Source organism: Triturus cristatus, chromosome 4_1, assembly GCF_964204655.1.
Source record: "Triturus cristatus chromosome 4_1, aTriCri1.1, whole genome shotgun sequence".
Classification (NCBI taxonomy): domain Eukaryota; kingdom Metazoa; phylum Chordata; class Amphibia; order Caudata; family Salamandridae; genus Triturus; species Triturus cristatus.
In genome coordinates, this window is record NC_140585.1 from 798,567,874 (window position 1) to 798,593,314 (window position 25,441).

Here is a 25,441-nt window from a genome sequence, read left to right on the forward strand (position 1 = left end):
AAAAGTACAAATTGCTTGGGGGTCCCCAGCTTTCAGTGGTGTTTCAATGGGGGTCCTCAGGTGTCAAAAGTTTGGGAACCACTGGTCTATGGAATCAACCACATCTAAATTGGGAGGCTGGACCACAAAAACGGTGGGTGGGAAAACTGCTGAAAAAGCGACAGCGGGACCAGTTTTTCCAAGATCTAAATCAGGCCCTTAGTGTTTGCTGCTGTTTGGCGGGAGATAATAAAATGCTCCCACCAGACGGGTGCAAACACATTTCCCTATCCTCAGTAGTGCAGCCAGAGGTGGGCTCCCTGGGACACGGTAAGTGAGCTGGGTCTGGGGATACTCTATGAGCCCACCAAGTCTCACATAAAACATCTGTCGAAGACACCTCACTGTCTATCGCCTTTTGGGTACAAATGTTGACAACTCTATTGATCCGGTCTGCCAAACCATTGCCTTGTGTTAAATAAATAGCAGTTTGGAAATGAACTATGGACAAACCAGGGAAGAACTCATGCACCTCTTGAGAGACAAACTGAACCCTATTATCAGTTACCAAAAATGAGAAATTCCCTTGTTAGCGAATTCTACCTTAAAAAAAACCTTTATGTTCACAGTACTCTCACTTGATACCACCCACTTGGAAGTATAATTTACCATTAACAAAACATAGCATTCACACTGAGGTAATAAATTAAAAGGACCGATAAAAGGTAAACCCAGCTTAGTCCAGGGTTCAAATGGAATTTCCCCTGGAGCAAGAGGTCAGGAACGCATAACTTTGTTCTTATCACTCTTTGCACACAGCCAACAATCCTTTACTGTCTCTTCAACTTGATGATCAACACCTGGCCACCACTACAACTGGCGTATATTGGCTTTAGTTAAACGTCTCCTAAATGTCCTTAGTGGACCACATGACAATCTTATCCCTTGATCGTAACTGAGTTATATTCTTAGAACCCGTAAGACCCTTCCTTTTAGCAAGACTTAATTTATCACGAACGTTCCAAAAGCCTTTTAGCGAACTAGGCACATTTCTAAAATCAGGCCACCCTTTGACCATATACTCAGACAGTTTTGAGAATCTCAATATATTTTCACTATCTTTGCCCTATTCCATAGCATCCAGGACATTTTCCTTCACCCACCACACTATCGTAGGTTCCTCCAATCTAACATCACCAGTTGTGGATACCACATTAGCCATAGGTAAGATGGACAAGCAATCAACAGCTTTGTTAGACACTCCAGAGACATATGCAACATAGACATTGAACTCTGTTTAACCCTCAGTCCACCATTTTAATTCAATTTATAAGCTTTTATTCAAGTAAATCAACCATATAAGCAATACATCCATAATACAGTCTGATTAAAAGAAAACAATGAAATTTAAAAACAGTGGGGGTAAAACATAAGAATATCAGAATTCATGAACATAAAGTGTCAAGTGCAAAGGTACGAGGTACAAAAGTGCAAATGCAAGGTTCACCAAAATCTCGTAACATATTACTTAGACATAAACGAGCCGAATTTAAAGTGCAGGTGCAATATACCAAAGAAGGCATAAAGTCAGTTATCAAATAATCAAAGAAGTCCTAGCACTAATAGCTTTCGTAAGAAATGTAGCTAGATAAAAACACAGTTGCGGATCATCTAATCTAAAAAGCAGCTCCATGGCATTTAAAAAAAATCTAATATTTTAATGTAAAAAGAAAGGTTTTAGATAAAGTTTCCTAAGATGGGTATAAAAGTGACAAAAAAGTAGCATGTGGCAACAGCTTTGGTGGGATACTCCATCACATGGGCATGGGTAATCAGAACTCCGTTTTGTGACAGGGAAGTTGACAAGATGGTGTATGGTACCTAATCTTAATCGTGTCAACACAAAATGATGTGATGCTCTGGTCACAAATGACAGATAGCTTTGGAAACCCTTTTTAAGATCCATTTGTAAGTACAAGACAAGAGTAGGTTGAGACTTGATGGCTAGAGATCTTGCCTCTAACTTGTTAGCCATCATAACTGTTTTTATCTCAGTTTTGTCAATAGAAACTGAACACATTGGATCCAATCGGATATCACAATTGAATAAAAGTTTAAACCAATGGATATTATAATTAAGCCAGGGTATTTTTAAACAGTTATCCATGCTGAGACAATCCCGTATTATAGATTGCGTAAACAGTGTCTCTTCTTTTGACCATATAGACTTCCATAGTAGGAGGGGGCGAATTAAAGCCAAATCTGAAATATATTTTATGCCCACCTCCCTATGGATCAATTCAGTAGAAGCAGATAATGGAGCACACAGTAAACGTTTTAAAAAAGAATTTTCAACTTGTTGTAATTTGTTTCCTTGACAGTGGCCCCAAACACCTGCCCCGTAGAGGGCTGCGGTAACACATCGTATCTCATAAATAACCAGCATATCTCTGATGCGTCGGTTACCTAGTTTGGCAGCAAATCTGAAAATGCCATTGATGTTTCTCAACATCTTGGAGCAGGCATTTTCCTGTTCCGGACCCCATGACCGATTTCCTGCAAATGTAATGCCTAGGTAGCTGAAGGTTTTGACTGTCTGGACCTTAGAGCCTTCAATATAGTAAGTACTGGATGTTATAGGGTTCCTGCCACAGGCCATTACAAAAGTTTTAGATTTATTAATTAAAAGTTTCCTTTTAGCAATAAAAGCGGTAAAATTATCCATTAGACGTTGTAAACCAATGGGGGTACGGGATAGTAAAACCGCGTTGTCCGCATATAATAGAATTGGGACGGGCAAACCGTCAACCCTAGGGGCATCCGACTCAAACAGCTTCAGGGCTGCGTCTGCTTCATTAATAAACAGGGAAAAAAGCAATGGGGCCAGCACGCAGCCCTGGCGGATACCTCTTTTAACTTTAAAGAAGGGAGTATATTCGCCTAGAAGTCCATTCCACACCTTGCTATACAGGGTACTATATAATCTCGCTAGCAAATAAATCATCTCCTTGGGTGCACCCATATCTAGCAATAATGGCCATAAAATTGAATGGTCCACTAGGTCAAAGGCGCTACTAAGGTCAGCGAAACATAAATAAAGATTCCCTTCCCTGGCTAAGGTAAACTTTCCAATCAAAAGGTCTAAATTGACACACTGTTCTAGTGTGCCAACTCCCTTTCTAAATCCATATTGTACTGGAGTAAGTACTTCCTTCTCCTGGACCCATGCTTCTAGTCTCGATAACATGACCCTACTCATGATCTTAATGGACGAGTCGAGTAGAGATATTGGGCGGTAATTACTAACGTCGGTTTTAACTCCCTTCTTATGTATGGGAATTATAATACATTGACCCCATGATAAAGGGAGTTGGGTCTCAATGACAACATTAAAAACTCTTGTTAAAAAAGGTGACCATAGAGCAAGTTCATTTTTATAAAAATCGATGGGAACCCCATCGGGTCCTGGTGCCTTACCCCCTTTACTACTAATTATACCATCAATAACCTCTTCTAGACTAATTGATAAAGGAATAATAGGCCATTCATCTGAGGGCTGGTTAAAATGAGTAGGTGGTATAACTGTGTTGGTAGGATTAAAAATATTAGAAAAATGGGTTATCCAGTCATTGCAGTTAATATGAGAATTGATTTCGGGGATATGGTCGTCCTTCAAAGTCCACCATTTAATTCCAGGAGTTAAAGTCACACTACTTTTACACATAAAGGTCTGCACCAAGAATTGATTGTCCATCCTTACTATGAAGGGTATGCCCAATAAAAAAACTTTAAATTCTGAATTGCCAATTATTCAGCTAATGCCTCACGCTCAATCACAGAATATGTCTCTTCACAACCTCTGATCGAGCGTGTGGCAAAAACAGTGACTCTCTGGCCATTAACATTCTGTGATAGAACAGCACCAAGACAATGCAAACTGGCATCAGTTGATAGCAAAATTCTATGACAAGTATCAAATTGCCCAAGGGTTGGAAGACCAGCAATAGAACTTTTGATGGTGTTGAAAGCAACAACATGCTCTTCAGACCAGACAAACTTAAAACCGTTTTGGAGTAAGCTTCTGAAGGCCATGGAAAGATTTGCAAAATTAGGAATACATTTGGCACAGAATTCAGCTAATGTCAAAAGAGATCGTAGTTGATCCTCAACAACTGACAAAGGCGCATCAATAATACATTTTGCTTACTCAAACTCAGGACTGATACCTTCGCCAGCAATCATGTGGCCCAAATATGTGACAAAGGATACTCTGAATTAGCTTTTTTCTTTTTTTTAGTGTTAGACCAAAATAATGCATTCCGGTTAGAACCGACTTTAAAAAGTAATCATGCTAACACCTGTTCCCACCTGCTATGAGGATGTCATCTTGGAACACTAGCACTCCAAGTATTCCCGTCAAAACTTTCATCCTTATTCTCTGAAAACATGCTGCTGCTGAGAAACATAAAAGTTCCCAAGGGAGTAACAAAAGAGATCAGATGCCTTGACTGAGCACGTAAGGGGATCTGATTATAAGCCAAAGCTAGGTCAATGTCACTAAAAACATTGGCTTTTCCTAAAGTAGCTAGAGTCTCTGAGGAATTAGAAAGAGGTTGTTGGTCAACTCAAATTTGCCTGTGCAGGTGAAATTTCTTGAATTCTTCCTCCAAAGCGCCTAACAATAAATTGGGAACCCTTTTCACATTGTGAACAGCTGGAACCACATTCTTCTTAGGAGTGAATTTATGTTCAAAACCCTTGAGTAAACCAAGAATGTCACAAATAACTTACAGAAATTCTTGAATAATATCAGCGCTGCTTTCAGAGTTGATCAGTAACAGCCCTTTATCCAGAGAATCAGGGTTAAGCATCATACTCATATTACCTTGGGGACCGCGGCCCAACATATTATCCACTGTTTTGCTGACATAAACCTTCTCCATGGCTTCTCTGTCCTAAAATTGAATCCTCATTATGGATAAACCAAAGCATCGATCTTCACATCCCCATATCCAACAGGGTTGAAATCTGATGGTGATAGTTTAATATTATCCTTGCCAAACACATTCGCCCAAATTCTGTCGCCAACCATGCTATATGGCAAACCAGAATAGGTATGGGTATCACAAGAGGATCACTATTAACACTGATATCATCCTTGACACTCATAGCCACTTTTTTTGTCAAGTTCAGATGAAGACACTCTTGCATTTAGGAACCTCTGCACTCCCTGGTATAATGGCATTTCTTCCCATGTTTTTTGCAGGTGGAAATCCTAGCAAAATATCTTGTCCTACTAGATAAATTACCTTTGCTTCCACACTTAAAACAATGCTCTCTGAAATCTTTGTTTTCTTTGCCTTCCTTGATTGAACACGCCAACACTGTCCTCAAGTAGTGCTCACATATCACTGACTTCACCAACTCTCTCTCCATCTACTGAATCACCCATTACTTGCACGTCTCTGCCTTACCTTCTCTCATTTCTCTCACCCATATGGTAGTGTTCTCCAGCCCTTCAATTATTGCAACAGCCTTTTTCCGGTCTGGATTTTTCATAAGAAGCTTTTCCTGCAACTTTGTGTTGTTTGCACACTTAACAAGCTGATCCCTGATCAGCCAATCAGAATGAGTTTCTAACTCACATGTGCACACAAATATCTATAAAAAAGCAACATAACTTCATTTTTTTCTGTTTTGCTTGGTACCCTAGTGATAAAATGTGCCTCTTCTACACAACATTAATCTGAGATCTAAAATGCTTTTCCAGCATCAGAACATACATCTTATATGGATCACCAAGCTCACTTTCCCACAGGTATCTCATTAAGGCTTTCATACATATTTCTAATACCCCCCTAAATTGTTAAGCAACACAGCCTGTTACCAGCCACAGAAAAATGCTCGCCACCAATTGCTAGTATATAGGAGTCAAACAGCTTTTTCCATTGCTTCCATGTAAACAGGGGATCTCCTTTCTCTGACAGAAATTGCGGTGGTTGTGACCTATTGGCTGCTACCATGGTGATAGGGTGGAGAGACAATTGTTATTTGAAAAGCTTCAGGTAATTGTAATGTTACCATTGCACAATAGCACGTGACACAGTGCTCAAATGTAGATGAATAAAACTAAATACGACATAATTGTACGGTATGCATGTCACTGGGCTATTGTAAATATGCAGTATTGCAGGAGAACGACGAAAGCATACAAATCTATAGGGATAACAGTACCGTTGAACTGATCTCCAATCTGTTCTGAATACTGAAGGATGATGCACAACAGAAATGTAATGGTTTCAGCATCACCGTGCTGTAGAAAATATGAAATACTGCAGTTAAATTCCAAAATACCAGATGTAATGGTGAATCTGTTCTAGACATAGGTAAAACGCGACCAGTCCTACCACATACATTGTCAGAAACACAATATGACTGTCGTTACATACACTTGTTTAGAAAACATATTTATTAAATTAAAAAGGTGGGTGAAAGGGTTTACCACACAAAGGGATCGATTCCGATTCCGGGTCGGACAGCTCTCCGAGAGCTGTCCGTAGCCTTACCGTCTGACCGACACGTACCTGTAGCCGGTCCGTCCTGTAGATGAAGTACGATGCACATAACTGCCAAAAACACGTCCGACATGTAGGCTGTGATTCAAGCTCCATTCTCCGTCCGAGCCGTAACTCCGAACTCCGAACCGAGTCGTCCAGAAGCAGTATCCATAGCAGTTTGCGCCCTGACAAGTACGATGCGTACTTCCTATGCGCCGGATGGGTCGCCACGTACGGCACGTCACAGCATCCGGAAAACAAGCATATCAGATACGATTCGCGCCACAACTCAATCCACAGCTATGAGACGGACTACCTTGCAGCGGGTACGAGACGGAGCAACAAGCAGCGTGTAAGACACAAACACATCATGAATCCCATCGCGCATGTCATACCAGTACTCTACATCTATGACCGGATCAGGAACCGACGCCGACAGCGTAGGCGGTAAGTCAGACACATACCACACAAACAAACGACACGTACCCGCAAAATGGTACACACACACAGGGGAACCACATCCTGGCCACTAACAACAGGCCACCATAGGGATTGCATGGCCAGCACCAGGGGCGTAGCTAGAGCTTGTGGCGCCCGGGGCTATCCCTCAGATTGCCGCCCCTGGCATCTGTAGCCCTGTGATTGTGTGAGCTTAAGTCTCGGAATCGAATTTTGAATCTCACCTCACTGTCAAATTTCGGGCACAACTGCTTCTCACATGTATCATTGGAATGCTAGTTTTACACTGCTCTATTAACTAGTGCAAGTAAGTGTTAACTATCTGAACTTGCAGTTGTAGAGGGCTGCGCACAGCACCCTGGGGCCACTCGCTTAATTATACTGGTGTGATTTTTTAAAATACTTTTAAACATATTTGTCATTCTGCCTGACTGTGACTACTATGGGTGTCTCACAGGTTCTACCAAGGCTTGCCCAGCAATCATGCTATCACACACATGCTCACTGTGGTGGACAGAGTCCGTGAGTGAGCTGACTAATGAATTTATGGTATAGGCCTGAGGCAATTGAGATTTGTGTTAGGGTCTCTCACACCCTGTTATAGTCTGGGCCCAGGTCTCCTGTGGGACAGAGAGAGCAGCATGGAGTTTAGCGATTCTTCTCGCCTGGTTTATTATTTGAGCTCTCTCTAAACAGCCACAATGCCACATGTTCACAGACAGGTACTCTCATCAGCGTGCGTCGTGACTGTGACTTGAGACAGACTACTTTTGCACTTACCTGCTTTATCTGGATCTGAAGCTGGGGTGTTAAATTTAGGGGTCTTTCGACACCTGCAGTGCTGCAGGCTTTATACAGCAATGCAGGGTGGACTAAATACCCGACTGAAGACCAAGCTGCTTCTCTGCCATGGGCAGAAAAAAAAATGCAATCTTTGCCTGAAGTGTCGTCTGGTGTATTTACACTTGGTGTGTAACTTGTCACTCGCTGTGTGTCACTAGAGATATTTATGCCAGGACATCAGGGCAGGCTCTGGTGATGCTCATGCCACTACAACTCTGAATGCCTCATGTGCACCCAGCAATGCCCCTTCTACATTGGTGGGGTCCAGTAAAGATCTGTGTTCTCTACTAAACTGTTGTCTTGTATTGTCAGTGGCTCTTATTGCACAGCTTCGCTCCAGTGGTTCTACAGCCTAACCGCAGGTCCTTGCTCTTTTTGGTGTTAATTCTTAGAGGAGCCATGTGACTTGCTTTCTAGAGGTCCATAGCTGTCATTTTAATTATAGTCAGCTGAAGCAGGCGTTTGCAGCAGTTTTAGATCTTCTAAGTGTTTCTCGTTGCTCAAATGGGTCTAATTTCTGATATTTATGTTTCCTCATCTTCATTGCTTTATTTTTACTCGCAAGAAAGTGTCAAATGTCACTCATAACCACACTGAAATTATGAACATGTCACACATAGCAATCTGAAAGCTTGGCAGCTATGGATGGCATGTGTCATGATGTCATTTGCTGACTGCCTAACTTGGTTAGTCCCCCCTCTTCTTTTTATAGGACTTGTGCCCACTGCCCTGCCACTCACCAAAGATCCTTTCCTCCCCTCGTGACAACCGTTTATCTCTTACCGTCCTCAGGCTCCAGTATTCACAGTGGTGGCAGGGTCTCTCCCGTAGAGGTTGGTTCTACTGCAGCCTGCAGAAATCGCTCAGCAATGCCACTGCCCCAGACTTGACTCCTCAGGAGAGGCCAGCAGTGTTGCCAGATTTTGAGATCCGTCCCAAGCCCAAAGCTACCAGAGTACAAGCCCAAATTCAGCCCAACCAGAGCAGCATCAGCCCAAAAACCAGCCCAAAGATGAAACTCTAATTTTACAAAACTAGACTTCAGAAAACATTTTTAAATTAATTCTAAAGTCCATTCAATATACATTTAGTAGGAGAAGGTACACTGGGCAACAATGGGCTTCAGCAATCATGCCTAAATTATATTAATAACACTCATTTTGATGACCAGTTCCCACTGTGACCCTCTGTCACCACAAATACATAATGTAACTGATGGTAAATCAGTGCAAAAAAGCAGGAGCTTAAAAGAGCCCAAAGTAATCACTGCCATTGCAGCCCTCCTCCAGTCTATTTCTGTTCATGGTGAGGATTGCAGTTTTCTTTTAATTACAATCCAGAAGCTCGAGGTCAGAAATAGAAAACTAGGCTGGACAGGGGGTGGGTCTCAAGTTTTCCAGGATTTGCTGGGCCCTCTAAAAGTACTTGTAGATTAAGATAGTCTCCTCATCTGCATACCCAGGGCTTTAAGAGAGCCAGGTCCTGCCAGTGCCAAGCACCAGCAGTTCTGAAAAACAGATGCTGAGACGGGTCCCTATTGGACTCTTCATTTTTGCCATCACTCTGGGAGTGAAAATAAATCTTCACTTGGTGGCACTACCAGCAATCATCAGCCTTTGATGTAAAACTAGACATAGCTGCTAAAGTTTCAGATTGCTATGTGTGACATTTTCATAATTTCAGTGAAATTATGAGGGACATTTTCTTGTGAGCAAAATCAAGCAATGAAGAGGGAAACTTATAAATATCAGAAATTACACCCATTTGAGCAATGAGAAACTATCTTAAAAGTGCTGCGAAGCACCAATATCTCAAAAAGACTTAGCTCAGTCACTATTCCATAAAAATAATCATCAATAGCTGAGTGAGCGGTGCCCGCTGCCTGAGAGTTCACACTTCAGTAACAATTGCAATGCACCACAGTGACTCTAAGTCTGGAGTCCCCTCTGTCCCATGTACTAGCCATTGTTTTATGGCACAAAAACAGTAAAAAGTAAAATTATTATTTCCATTAAAATCTCTGACAGATGTGTATTTACATTTCGGAACACTGTAATAGCAAATTGAGATTTGACATGGTGCAGTGGATGTAACTTTGCTGCCATTGAATTGAAACAGACGTGAATATGTTTCTCTGTGCAATCTGTAGAGCGGCAATGCACAGATAAGCACCTCGTGTGGGCTGCTTAGCACCTCATAATCAACATATTGGTATTAAAATCAGAAATGCACAATGATTCACACAGACCTAAGTGAGTCTGGCTGCTACGAGATTCCGGAGGACGCACTACTAGAGGCACTCAGATCCAGTTGTATACTTACTTTACATGACTATCCTGCCTCTGAGATAAGAATGTGTGACCACCTCTCACCGGGCAATGATTGTGAATGCTGGTTGTTGCGCTCCGCATGCTGAGGCACCAATTACTGGGGCACAGAGGGAAGCATCAAACTAAAAAGAAACAACTGCCACGACCTGCACTCAAAAGAGAGAGAATCAGTCTGCCATATGGACATACACTTTGCTGCAGTATGTGATGTGAAGTCACATGAAGGCCGCAGCAGCCGGTCGGGACTGAGTCTTGCAGCAGCTGCGATAATGTTGCAGCCAGGCAGCCTGTCTGAGCCCCCAGGACAGTACATGAAAACTTTTCTGCACAGTGTGCAGTACCAGTGCTGGAGACGCACACTGTGCCAGACCAGCGCACAGTTGCTCATCATGAAGCGCTTGGGCGGTGCTCCATCCCGCTTGTGTCTGCATGTCAGCGCGGTGGTTTGAGAGGAGCTTTAGAGGCGTGAATTTGTGTTTTAGGGCCTCATGTAGGTAGCCAAATACCGGTCGGTAACGGCCGATTTTCGGTAATTATACCGTTACCGACCGGTATTTTGGCTATTGGTATGTAGGGGGACAATTTCTGGATTCGGAATTTACCGAATCGGTAAAAAATACCGACTCATTACCTACATACGAGTTACCACTTCTTAAATACCGATTCGGTAACGTTCGGTAGTTTAGAAGTGGTAACTGGTATGCTACCTACATGAGGCCCTAAGTGCGGTAATGCAGAACACCACACTAAAATGCGTTAGCCTCACCCCTGATGTGTGTGGAACTTGGCAGGGCTGCCTAGAGAGACTTTTTTGTTATGCAGGTGCCACGAAGGAGCTAATCAGAAGATACGATCACCTGCTAGTGATCTGAAAGTGCACGCCATGGGGATCCACAGCAGGGCAAGAGGTGTATAGGACAGAGGGTAGGCTCTACATTTAAAATGTCTGCAGTGATTAATGCTGCTGCATGGGCAGCTGCTGCCAAGCATTACCAGCTTCTAGACATTTGTTCAAGCACATAACAAATAAAAGTAAGTATTTTACAAATAGTTTTATTTAACATTTCTAATGGCATGTTATAGTAATTTCACAGTGTCCTAATTATAGAACTGCGGTATTTTCACTATTATTTACCACAGTCATTGTTGTCACATATTCATCTACTGTAGCTAACAACCATTGATATAGCCAATAGTATGGGTTTGTTTTAAGTGCATGCCAGTTCTATTACATATTTGGATGCAATTACATAAAGAAGCACCAAAATGCCATTCAGGCGGAACAGATTTTTAACTGTTTAAGCACACCCTTTATTACATAGGTAAAGCCTCTTTGAGAGACCCCCACTCCCGCACCTCTCCAAGTTTTCTCAACCCACTTAGAGCTCTGGGCGTACCCTTTACCCATTAAATTCACAACAAACTCCAGGTGTACTCTTTATTTTTTAGGAGTCTTTACTAACACATCCTTATGTATAATAATTATTAAACTGCTCACACGTGTTCTGATCAGTAGCAAAGTCTCTATAAACACCCCCTCCCTTTAGCATTATGTGAGTAGCCCCTGACAAAACATATGAAATAAGTGCTACCATCCTTGCATATTCAGTCAGTTCTCAACACATTTTTTTGTGCGATAAAATTTGTACAAAGAAATGTTCTATTAGAAATACAAATAAGAGCTTGATCGTGAACAGCCAGTAAGAGGACTCAGGAGTATGCATGCACACTGTAAAAGTATCAGGAGTGAGCTTTTTTTTTTAACCCCTTCTTCCCTTAAAAGAACTGTACAGGTTCGAGAAGCACTGTGTCAAATCTTAAGTTACATTAACTACTAAGTTACACTGGATTCCCATTGCAGGAACTGAATCCAATAAAATAAAATACTAGGGCAGGTGACCTAACATCCAACACGGGGCATCTTGAACTCTGGGGCCACCTCTTACTAACCCTTAGAACAGGCTGATGGCTGCTGGCATGCGTGCCACAGGCAAAATATGTGCGCCCTGAGGCAAAGCAAGAAAGAAAATCCTCCATCACACAGGCCTTACCTCCTGTCACCTGACAGCAGAACTGTCCGCTCTCATCACCTTTCCACGATACATGGCATTACCCACTCCTCCTACAGCCAAGCCAGCGCACGCCGTAGCCCGCAGACCAAGGGCACTGTCACTGGGGAGGAGAGAGCCATATTTCTTTTAATATGGCGCTCTCCTGTTGTCTTCTTCTTTTGCTTTCTTGCCTGCTGTGCTGTGTTGTGCAAGATTTTAGTAAAACTGCCCCACAGTTAACCTACACGGCATCGCCGTAACATTACACTATCTGTAGCATCATAACTGCACAATGTATCAGTCACAGTATCATAACAGCACAGAATATCAGTGCATCCTCTTTGCCTAACAGTAGCATAATATATCCGCGTCCTCTCATGGCATCATAATGGCACATATCTCAACGTACTATATTAGCACAAAACCTCAATGCACATCATAGCCAAATCATGACTGTTATTTATGTCAAATTGTCAGTACGCTTTTCTATCATCATAATTGAGCAATACATCGGAGTAACCTCGAGGCACACTATTTCGGTGTAACCACATAATATCACGATAGCATCTAAGTCAGGCACGCAACACCCATGGGACTCACAGGGCTTCAGCTCCCCCCCCCCCCCCCGTCGTGTGTGGCAGCCCGGGATGAGACAGCTTCCCGGCGCACACACAGCCGCACCCGAGCACTTCACAGGTCTTTAAAAGACCATTTGCATGTTAATGAGGCCTCGCTGGTGTTTCACCCCTTCTAAGAGCCCCTGCAGCTCCACTCTGCCTATGGCTTAACAGATTCAGCCCCCCCCCCCCCCGAAATTTGGCTCTAGTTGATCCTCTGATCTAAGTGCATCCTTATACAATCAAAACACCACACTTTCTCAATGTGCTCTCACGGCGGCATCAAAGTACTGTACCTGGATTTCTGCTCGTAGGATTGTGCTTCTTTCCAGGTGTCCAGGTCCAACTATTTGCGCAAGGCCTGGTCAGTTTCCAGGTCTCCCTGTCTCAGCTTCCAAGTGCAGAGGGTCACATCAATTAGAAGGAGGCAGGCCAATGTGCCTCTGAAGATGTGTAATAATTAACTAGAAACCGAGAAGGATGGTTTCACCGTGCCCCTGCTGCATCGTAACTTAGCCTCGAACCTACCAGTACCCCAATGCGGAAGCGGCGGCGGCGGCTGAGACCACGTTATTTAGGCCGCGCAGACTCGCACGTCCACCACGCAGCCTTGCACGTCCCCCACGCAGCAGGTGCTGGGACACCCGGCCACAGGCAGAGAAACACTCTTGGGGGCAGGACGGCACCATTTACAGGGCCGTCATTGGTAGCGCGCTTTTGCGCGCTACAAGATTGACGGCCCTGGATCGGGACCCACAAACGCGGTATGTCGTGCACCGCACCACCACCACTATGCTAGGTGGTGGTGCGTACACTGCAGGCACCTTATAAGCATGTGTGGTTGCACTTCATACGGCGGCCATGCGTCACTGGTGGCCCGTGGTGGCGGCCTTTATCATTTATTTGGGAACACTGTAGTGACTGACAGTAGTGTCAGTGATTGTCCCCAAATAATTTATAAAGGCCGCAGCCACGGACCACCAGTGACGCGTGGCCGCCGCCCCCAAAATAATGCCGCCTGGTGAAGTACTGGGTAATTTAGACCCAGCGGTGCAGGGGCACACACCCTATGACTTCTGGGTTCACCCTGTTCCGGACCTACAGAAACACAGAGTCTTCTGGGTGAAGTCAAAGAATCGTTTATTGGCTGCAGACCAATGACAGGTATCCTAGAAGTACAACAGCGTGTATGTTCTCAGGAGACTGCTGAAAATCATAGGAACGGACTTCTCCTTAAGTACAAAATATCATGCTCCAGGCACACATTCCTTGGTTTACGATATGGTCATATAAAGGCATACATTACAAACGAAAAAGCAGAGTCATGATGACCATCCCACATTCCAGTTCGGCCAGCCCACAATGATTTACACAGTAAGGTTCAGATCCCACGTTTGAAGTAAATAGACCCCCCAATAAACATGAGCATCTCCTGTTTTGGGAAACAAGTCATAAAGCAGGAACAAGCAGGTGTGGAAGAGATTAGCCGGGGGATTGTGTAGAATGAAAGGGTTTTATGACGGGTCAAGCCCTGATGCTAATCACAGGTGGACGGAGGAAGGGGAGCTCGTGAGACCGGTTTGACCCGGGGCAGCAGAGCCAGCTGCCCAGGTCACAGAGAAGTCAGAGGGAAAGCCCATGTACTGTGAGGCCCGTATTAACTCCATCATAGCCTATGTGAGGGCAATGACAAGATGGCCACTGCTTCCAAAATGGAACCCGCGTAGTGAAGCAGAATAATGTGTACACAGTGCATTCATAGCTAGAACGATATATAAAGCACTCGTACATGCCGCATTTACCATTTGCGGTTCGCTAATACCAAGATAGACAGGGGTAGGGCCCTGTCCCCTACGCGGTCCCGAATATTAAAGTACGACAGACCCTCCTTTTGCCCTTACATAGGCAATTACTATACTCATCTTAATCCGAGTCTAGGTCAATGTTCACGAAGTCATGGAGATGTTGCTGTAGCATCATCCTATTACTTAGCTCGTCCCTCGATACAGGTTTCCTTACACATAAGGTAGCACAGAGACCACATATCGCGGGAGCACACTGTATACACAGGCAGAGCAGGAAAAGAATGGCTAAGATCATTCCAATGACCATCAGAACTTTCCATCCCCAGGCAGATATCAATTCCCAGAACCACCCCACCAGTGACCAATCTCCCTTATCCACGTGTATGGCTTCAGATATTTTATGGAGTTTGGAGATGGCTTGATACACTGTTGGAGCATTATCTGGTATGAAAATGCAGCAACTGGATTGGATGACCTTGCATACCCCACCGCGGTCTGCAAGAATAACGTCTAGAACCATGCGGTTCTGCAGAGTCATAAGGCGATCCGCTTGGAGCTCAGCTGTCAGGTTACTAAGGGCACCAGCCGTTACATTGACAGTGGATTCAACCACACGAGTCAGCTGTCTCAGGTTCCTACTATTGACCATAGGTCCCCAAAACGGCAGGAAACCCAAGAAGAAGTCTCCTGCTTCCTGACCGGCAGTATCCTCCTTATTAATCACACCTCTCACAACTCTGGTCTTGTGATAGTCAGAGGCAGCAGTAAATGTCGGCGGTAGCAAGTTCGCAATATAACATGTGCCCGAGAAATCAGGGGGCAGCCATGTATATGCTCGGTCATGACAGATGAAATATGTGCCCTTAGCAGCCAAAAACGCAGGGGAAAACTGTGACGGGAAAGTGTACGTTTCAGTACAGTCACTTCTTCCCAGTTGAGCTCTAGGATTCTGACCATTACCCTGTAAGCAGAACCGACCCATGTGGGGTACGACCCAGATTGGAGATGAGATTTTTCGCTGTCTTTCACCCAGACTAATACTATACCCCGTCGCGTTCCATCCTACATAAGGTCTCAACTCTTCTTTGGGAATAGATGAGTATGCATTAATATCCCTACTCATATCGGCAACTCCTTTCATCAAAGCCTTATTATTGGTGATAGGTCTGATGGAACGCGGTTGGCGAGGGGAGTATGTATCTAGAGCATAGAGAAACATGGTTTGGAATGCCCATGACGATCCATTGTAACTGTACGGCAGCACCAGGTAGGGAATACCCTTGTTAATGGTATGTGGCATTAACCCACACACCCAGCAATTGGTCGTATTCATTACCAGTTGGTGCTGGTGCAAGAGCTGGATAAACGAGTTATTTACGAACTCTGATCGTCTGGTCTGTTCGTGCTCAGGCAAAGGGTGAAAAGAGTGAGAGGAGGCAGTAGAAAGGAATATAGGCTGTTGAGTGGGTTCAATGGGCTTTTGAGCGGAGAAGAACACAAATCCTACAATAAACATCATTATGCTACACAGTGTAAAAAGGCACAAAAAGACAAAACATTTACTTTTTACAATTCTACACATCCTTGCGTTAAAGTTCATTTCCTCAATTGGTCTCTCCATCTTAAAAAACTCCATCCTCTACTCGGGCCGCTCGCGGTGGATGAGTTTCTTCTGCTAAGGAGCACGCCTGTCAGTCCAGGGAAACGCCCTAGACTAACCAGAACCGTTGACCTAGCGTCTTCGGCCTGTACCCCAAAGTCTTGGCACCGCGACCCTGCGGCAGAACCCGGATGGTGGTTCGAAAAACAAAAATCAAGAAAGTCCTTCAGATGGGAGAGCAAAAATGTCAAAAGGGAAATAGTGAGGAAATCTTTATTTGTCCATGGGCCTAGGTCTCAAATTATAGCGGAGACGGCCAGGTGCTGTTTGGTCTCGGAACAAAAGTTCGGGCTCAGTGGTGTCCAGTCGACTTGATGGTGGCACAGCTTCCTGCAGAATATTGTCACTCTCTTGGTCTGAAACTGTGTCTCTTAAGCGTGCGTCACTGAATGGTACAAAGCGAGGTACAATGTCTGTCTCTGAGTCGGCGATACCCTCCTTGACCCACTGGTCATATGGCAGAGGCAAGGGGACTATTTTGCAGTGAGTACCATGGATCCAGTGCTTCTTCCCTTTCACTCGCACTGCTGATCTTGTCGACAGTAGGACAAGATGAGGGCCGATCCAGCGAGGCTCGTCGTTGCTCTTGCGCTGGAAGTTTCGGACTAGCACCCACGTACCAGGGTTGATGGGGTGTCCGGGTGGTTCAGAGGCTTGGGGAAGAGTATCATGTACCTGTTGGTGCAAAACACGCAGTTTAACAGTCAAATCATACAGGTAATCGAGCAGTACTGGATGCTCTATTTCGCTAAATTTTGCCGGTCTTGGCACGCCCCATACATTAGCCGGGCGGCCAATGACGACCTCATAAGGGCTAAGCCCCACTCGTGAGTGTATGGTCATTCTGGTGGACAGGAGTGCTAGAGGCAGAGCGTCAGGCCATTTAAGACCAGTGCTCGCCTGGATTTTAGCCAGCTTGATGTTATATCCTGCTAATGTTGATGCAATGCCAGTCTGCCACCAGTGGAGTGTTCATGTGATGATGCAGTCAGAATGTTGGGAATCTCCAGTGAGTAATGTCAGTTGACTGGGGCTGAGCTGCCTGCTGGCTGCTCCTGGTGGGGTCTTTATCCGATCTAGACTTGGTCTTTATACTAACTTAATCTAATCTACTTGTGATCCTGTACCATCTTCCAATAAACCTACTTTAATCATCACTACTGAATGGACTTGATTACTACACTTGAGCTTTAAGGCTCCATTGTAGCGTTCTACTAATCCAGCTGATTGGGGGTGATTTGCAGCGTGGAACTTCTGCTTTATCCCTAGCCCTTCACATACATTCTTCATCACTTTACCCACAAACTCACTTCCGTTATCACACCACACCATTCTTGGCATCCCAAACCTAGGGAAAAACTCCTTCACAAGGGCTTTGGCTGTGGATAGGGCAGTGTTATCTTTCAGAGGATAAGCCTCAATCCATTTTGAGAAAGCACAGACAACTACCAATACATATTTCAAGTTGTTGCATCTTTCCATGTGAATAAAGTCCAGCTGCAAAACTTCAAATGGACATGATGGGGGTGCAAAGTGACCAGCCGGAGTTGGGGTTCCCCTACCAGGGTTGTACTTCAAGCATACTATGCAATTCTTGACCACGTTCTCTGCACACTTGGGAATCCCAGCATTCTGCCATACTGGAGCCAACAACTTGCATATACCTTTCGTACTAATATGTGCCATTCCATGTGCCATAGTAACCACTGGAAGCACATATGCATCAGGCAACAACCATCGCCTATGTTCTGTCAGATCAATCCAACAACCATTCTCATCCAACTTACCCATACTTTCTCTCCACTTGCTTAACTCTTCCTCTGTGGCTTCAGCTTGAAGCAACTTCACACTCTCTATTGTGTTCTCACACATTCCCACATCATTAACCCATCTTGCGGGACCTGCAACATACATTCTAGTCTTCACATTCTGTGCCGTTTCTCTCGCGGTCTCATCAGCAAACGCATTCCCACGCCCAACATCATCTGTGACTTTCCGGTGCGCACTACATTTCATGATCGCAACTTGCAACGGTAGGGTCAGTGACTCAAGGAGATCATTCACCAACTTGCCATTCTGAATTTTAGCTCCATGCGACGTCAGGAACCCACGCTCCTTCCACAAACGCCCAAAATTATGAGCCACGCCAAAGGCGTACTGGCTATCTGTGTATATGTTCACTCTCATTCCTTCAGACAACACACATGCTCTCGTGAGGGCGATTAATTCTGCTGCTTGGGCCGAATTATGTGGCACTCGTGCAGTTTCCACGACCGTGTGTAAAGTCGTGATAGCATATGCAGCAGTCGTGTCACCATTAGGGAGCTTGAAACAGGACCCATCTACCCATAAAGTGCCATCACACTCAGTCAGGGGAGTATCTTTGAGATCTACTCTCCCTTTCGTTTCTTCTTCTGTTCTGAACAGACAGTCATGTTGCTCAATCTCATCTGAGTCTGCTGGAATTGGCAACAATGTAGCTGGATTCAGCGTATTACATCTTTTTATGTGTATGTGATTAGCTAACAGTGTAAGTTCGTAGCCCGATAATCGTGCACTAGTCAAGTGTTGTGTCTTAGTTCTATTTAATAATGTGTCTACAGCGTGTGGAACCATGACAATCAATGTGTTGTCCATTACCAAACCAGCGGATTGTCGGATAGACATCGCTGCAGCAGCTGTCGCTCTCAGACAGCTTGGCAATGCCCTCGCTACAGGGTCCAAGGTGGATGAAAAATATGCGCATGGGCGCGGTCTGTCGCCAAAAGGCTGTGTTAACACTGACAACGCACATCCATCTTTCTCGTGAACATACAATGTAAAAGGCTTACTGTAGTCGGGAGTACCCAACACAGGTGCTGAACATAATGCATTACGCAATGCCACAAAACTTTTCTGGCACTCTTCAGACCATGGGATAGGATTCGGTGTGTCTTTGTATGTTTAGGCTAACAAAGGTTTTGCCAATAAGGAAAAACTAGGGATCCAATGCCTACAGTATGAAGTGATGCCCAAGAAAGCACGCACTTCTCTCTGTGTTTTCGGCACACTCAACTGTGCAATAGCTTGAATTCTTTCTGGGGTCAATTTCCTTCCCTCCTTCGATAAGAGATGACCTAAGTAGGTCACTTCTTGTCGACAATATTGCAGCTTAGAGAGAGACACTTTGTGATGGAAAGCAGATAAATGGCGCAACAATGACAATGTGGCTTCTTTACAGATCTTTTCAGTATCCGCAGCGATCAGTAAATCGTCCACGTACTGAATCAGGATAGCGCCACTAGGTAAAACAAGTGCATCAAGCTGCGCTTTCAGAGCCTGACTGTATATTGATGGACTCTCACAGTAGCCCTGGGGAGCGCGTTTGAAGCGGAAGCTTCGGCCTCCCAGACTAAAACCAAAAATATCTCTGCTCTCTTCTGCAATTGGGATACTAAAGAAAGCATTCTTTAAATCGATCACTGAAAACCATGCAGCAGAGGCTGGAATCATCGTTAACAAGGCAGTTATATCAGGGACAACCGGAAACTGTGGCACAACAATCTTATTAACCTCTCTAAGATCAATCACAAATCTGTAAACAGGTGGCTGTGAGGGATCCGTTCGTTTTAAGACAGGTAAAATCGGACTATTGCAAACGTTGCCTCTTGTCTCTTCAATCACACCCTTATTAATCAGGTCGCCGACAATGTCTAACAATGCTTTCTGTCCTTCATTAGAGATCTTGTACTGGGGAATACGTGGCAGTCTGACATTAGCCTTTAAAGTCACCACATATGGCGGTATTTCCAAGAGGCCCACATCATTGGGACCAGTAGCCCAAAGGGCATCCGGAAGGGACGACAATTCAGGTGGCATCGTGTTTTTAGACAAGTACATTGGGGAAACCACTCTCTTGCCTAATGTAAGTTGTACTCCCGAAGGAGAACAATACAGTGTAGCGTGCAATCTTTTCAACAAATCTAATCCCAGCAAATTCTCACCACAACCTGTTGTCAGGATCAGGGGTGCTTTCAGCTCACAAGGTCCAACAGAAAGTGACATGGGACTGGAAATCGGGTTCCTAACTGGGGCGCCAGAAAAACCTACTGAAACATTTATATCGCCAGACAAAGGTGCGCCAGGGAGTTTTGAATGCATGATTGAACTCTTTGCAGCACCAGTGTCTAGCAGAAAAGGCTCCTTTACATTTGCTGTAGTCACCTCAACATACGGTCCACTCTGATCCACTGGCACTGAAACAACTCCCTCTCTCTGTCTATGGCTGTCCTAGTAATCATTATTCTCTGCATCACCGTCCTCTGCATAATAATCATTATTATAATACTGTGCCGTATTACTAGTCGCGTTAGCTTGCTGATCAAAGCTATTGATGGTACTTTGAGGCGGCAGAGGACGCGCGTTCTGGGGAACACTTCCACGCCCTCGGCCTCTAGGAGCTTGCTGACCACCCCTACCTCTTGCGCCATACATATTACCGTTCCGCTGCATTAATTTAGGGCAACTGTATTTAAAATGACCTTCCTCTTTGCAGTATGAACATTGGTTGGGACCTACAGGGACACGTGGTTGGTAATACCCGTTCATTTGCTGATTTGTCTGAAACTGTTGGGGTTGGTGATAGACACCTTGGGGTTGCCTATAATTATTACCACCTCCACGTGGCGGATAGGCCTGCTGTAAAAGGACCTTCGTCTTCAGTTCCTTCGTTTTCTTCTCCGTTCTATCTTTCTCGTCTTTATCTCTATTTTCATAATACTGTGCAGTAGCCAGTATTTGCGCTGAAGAAGAAACAGCCCAAGAACTTTCTGAATCTTTTAACTTTTTACACAGGTCAGGAAGTAAATTCTGCACAAACTTATCCACAAACAGCCGTTGGCCACCCTCAGTACTCATATCTTGCCCACTGTTGTCAATAAACGTTTCTTCAAACCTAGTAAAGAAGTCTGACACTGTCTCATCTTTCTTCTGCTTGCATGCAGATAACTTATCCCAATTTACGCGCATCGCAGGCATTATTGTCTTCATATACGTGATGATTCTACCAGGCAATTCAGCTACTAAAGGTTCTGGTTTCGCACCACCAGTTTGTCTCGCATCAGCAGCAACAATGTTAGTCCATGTATCCCCTAGTTCTGCATTGTGATCTACATTACGAATTGATCCCCATAGAGGCTGTGGAACAACATTACCAAACAACATGTCTATATCGGCCAGATTCATAATGCATGACCCTGCCGTCTGTGACAACTCTTTATAATAACCTGCTGGGTTTTTACGGGGATCAGGCAAGGACTGCTTAAGTGCTAACACCTCAGAGCGCTTCCATGGAACATGCACCCAAACACGCTGGAAATGCGCTGCCACAGCGGGGTTACCACCGGCAGCTGCAACCGCTTCCTTCCATACCGGGGGAACTTCTCTCATAGGGTATTGTCGCGCTTTTGCCTTCTTCCCCACAAGGACCTCTTGCTCAAACAATGATTGTTGGCAATCGTCATTCCTTAAGGACAATACAACCGCAACTGCTTTATCTACTTCGCGGTCCACAATTATACCAGTTCCAAAATCGAACCTCACTCTACACAATTCCTGCGGGTTCGGATTTCTACCACTATCCTCCAATTCTTCACAGAGAATTTCGCACATTTTCTTAAACACATATCTCTGTTTAGGGGCATCCCATTGATGGAAAGTGTTAACAACTGATTCCACATCATACAGTGAAGGGAAAACGATCCATCTACGCGCCATGTGATCTATTACCTTTTTCTCATCGGGGTTAGGCAATTGGCTGCGCAACTGCTTACGCTGTACACCAGGAGTTGCACCAGATGACCCAAAGAGAGGAGACATTAATGTAGTAACCACATTAGCTAGGCGCTGTCGCGCTGAAGGAGAAGCTGAGGCGAGAACAGGGGGAAAAACAGAGGGAAGAAAAGAGGATGTAGAGACAGGTACTGGAGTGGTGGAAGGAAGAGTGTTAGGGGAGGCAGTTACTGGATTAGGCAAAGTCGCAGGAAGTGCGGGGCAGTTGGAAGCACAACTGGCAGCACTTGAGAGGGCTGCGCTACAGGAATAGGAACTGGCTGCAAAGCAACTGGCGGTAGCGGCAAGGCTTGCAGTACATGCACTGGAGGCGGCATATTTACAAGCTGGGGAGGCGCCGTGGCAGTTTGAGCATACGGGGGTGGCGAACTCAACAAATGTGACATCAAAGGATCTTTCTCCTTTTCTTCTGACTCATCCTGCTTAGAATATGGCAAAGCTGGGTAACATTTGTCAATCCCTAACTTACGCTGCCTGTGCAATTGCTCATTCATTTGCTCCTCTTCATTGTCTTTAAATTGTACAGCTGCTTGCATTACTGACATACCTCTCTCTCTCTTATTCTTTTTCGCTAACTTAATTTCCTTCTGTTTGGCTTCCTTTCGCCATAAGCGGAAAGAGTCAAACATCGCCGGCCGGGCTTTCTTCTTAAACAATTTAATTTCCAGATTATCTAAAATATCGGTATCAAAACTACCATTTTGGGGCCATTTTAAAACACCATCTTTCCTGGTGTAGTGGATCCACACTTCGTTATATGCAATGGGGCCTACGCCATGTTTTACATAGAGCTCATAAGTTGGAGTTCCAACCGGAGGAACCGGACATGATTCCTCTAGCTGGAAATCTTTTCCACAACCCAAACAGAATAATCTACCAAATAATCCAGAACCAGGCATCTTCGCTCACTAGTCTAGATCTAAACGTCAAAGGATTATCGATTACGATATTCTCGTGAATACACGAGTCCTCTGGTTTTGGCGTTTGCAAACTCCAAAGTACCAATTCAAATGATCCCGAAGGATACCAAAACAAATGGGAGACGCTCCACTTATACTTAACTGAATATTGCTGATCGATGGCGTCACCAGAAGACTCTCTCGATTGTTCCGCTCTCTCAAACTCGTCAAGGGTCCAAAACAGGTCGATTAATCAGGGCAGCAGTCCTTCGTAGCCGTCGGGACGCGGAGAACCTCGCAGAAAAGACTTTCGGACCACGTCGACATGCAGGGGTCGATGAAGTGGCGGCCTTCCTCCGGAATTTCCACACGAAGCTCCTCACGAACCTCTGGCTTGGACTGGTACCGCTGAAATCGCCCCACGTTGGGCGCCAAACTGAAGTACTGGGTAATTTAGACCCAGCGGTGCAGGGGCACACACCCTATGACTTCTGGGTTCACCCTGTTCCGGACCAACAGAAACACAGAGTCTTCTGGGTGAAGTCAAAGAATCGTTTATTGGCTGCAGACCAATGACAGGTATCCTAGAAGTACAACAGCGTGTATGTTCTCAGGAGACTGCTGAAAATCATAGGAACGGACTTCTCCTTAAGTACAAAATATCATGCTCCAGGCACACATTCCTTGGTTTACGATATGGTCATATAAAGGCATACATTACAAACGAAAAAGCAGAGTCATGATGACCATCCCACATTCCAGTTCGGCCAGCCCACAATGATTTACACAGTAAGGTTCAGATCCCACGTTTGAAGTAAATAGACCCCCCAATAAACATGAGCATCTCCTGTTTTGGGAAACAAGTCATAAAGCAGGAACAAGCAGGTGTGGAAGAGATTAGCCGGGGGATTGTGTAGAATGAAAGGGTTTTATGACGGGTCAAGCCCTGATGCTAATCACAGGTGGACGGAGGAAGGGGAGCTCGTGAGACCGGTTTGACCCGGGGCAGCAGAGCCAGCTGCCCAGGTCACAGAGAAGTCAGAGGGAAAGCCCATGTACTGTGAGGCCCGTATTAACTCCATCATAGCCTATGTGAGGGCAATGACAAGATGGCCACTGCTTCCAAAATGGAACCCGCGTAGTGAAGCAGAATAATGTGTACACAGTGCATTCATAGCTAGAACGATATATAAAGCACTCGTACATGCCGCATTTACCATTTGCGGTTCGCTAATACCAAGATAGACAGGGGTAGGGCCCTGTCCCCTACGCGGTCCCGAATATTAAAGTACGACACTGGGGCTGACCGCCCCCACCGCCCCCCCCTAGCTACGCCACTGGCCAGCACCACTAACACCCCCACCCATAGGGCTTATGTTGACCATCACCCCTGCCACCCCCAGCCATAGAGCATATGTTGCCCATCACTATTGCCACCCCCACCCATAGGGAACCTGTTGCCCAGCACTACTGCCACCCCCAGCCATAGGGCTCATGTTGCCCATCACTACTGCCACCCCCAGCCATAGGCACGGACGCTTCACTCGTCCCTCCGTCTCTCCTCCCTGGATTTATTCCCCGTATTCTGGATCGTCATTTTTTGGATCCTTTGCATGAACAACTGACAAGATTCGATCTCTATCTCCGAGTCCTGGACCCTCATTACGCCTGGCCAATCCCAATACTCCAGATGTTGTGCCTTAATGCCTGATCACACGTCGATCTATATCAGTTTTTCCTTCATTTCCTAAGGATTCCCTGTACTTTAGTTGCACTACTCCCAGCACACGTTATAATTATGACCATTGTCCTGATGATGGCCTGAAATTAACCAGGTTGAAACGCCGTCGACAGATCCCAGCAAAGAACTTTTGGCTTGTCTGTGGTCATTGAAAAAGATTTTTTTGAACATAGCAAATTGTATATAATTATTCCTTCTTTGACCACATTGTTATTATATTAATTTGCGCCGTTCACGCTGTTTTTCACCCATTGTGTTACTGCGCCGTTCACTATCACTAGCACGCCCAGTGCCCACCTTTGTGTGTTTTTGGTCATTTGTACTTTTATTGTACTGTAGTGCTGTAAAAACTACCTACAATATATACTTCCTTTCTATTTTTCTTGTGGTCTTCCCTTTTTCCTTCCCCCCTCCCTCTGTGATTTTTATCACTAAAAAACTTGTTTTTTTAAATGATACCCAGTTGAGACGTTGTTGTTTTGTTATAACTATTGCCCGGTCTCTGCTGGGATAACGGGTGCACTCCTGTTCATTGTTTCTTTTTTACCCCCATCCATAGAGCTCATGTTGCCCATCACTACTGCCACCCCCACTCATAGGGCTTATGTTGCCCAGCACTCCTGCCACCCCCATCCATAGGGGACCTGTTGCCCATCACTACTGCCACCCCC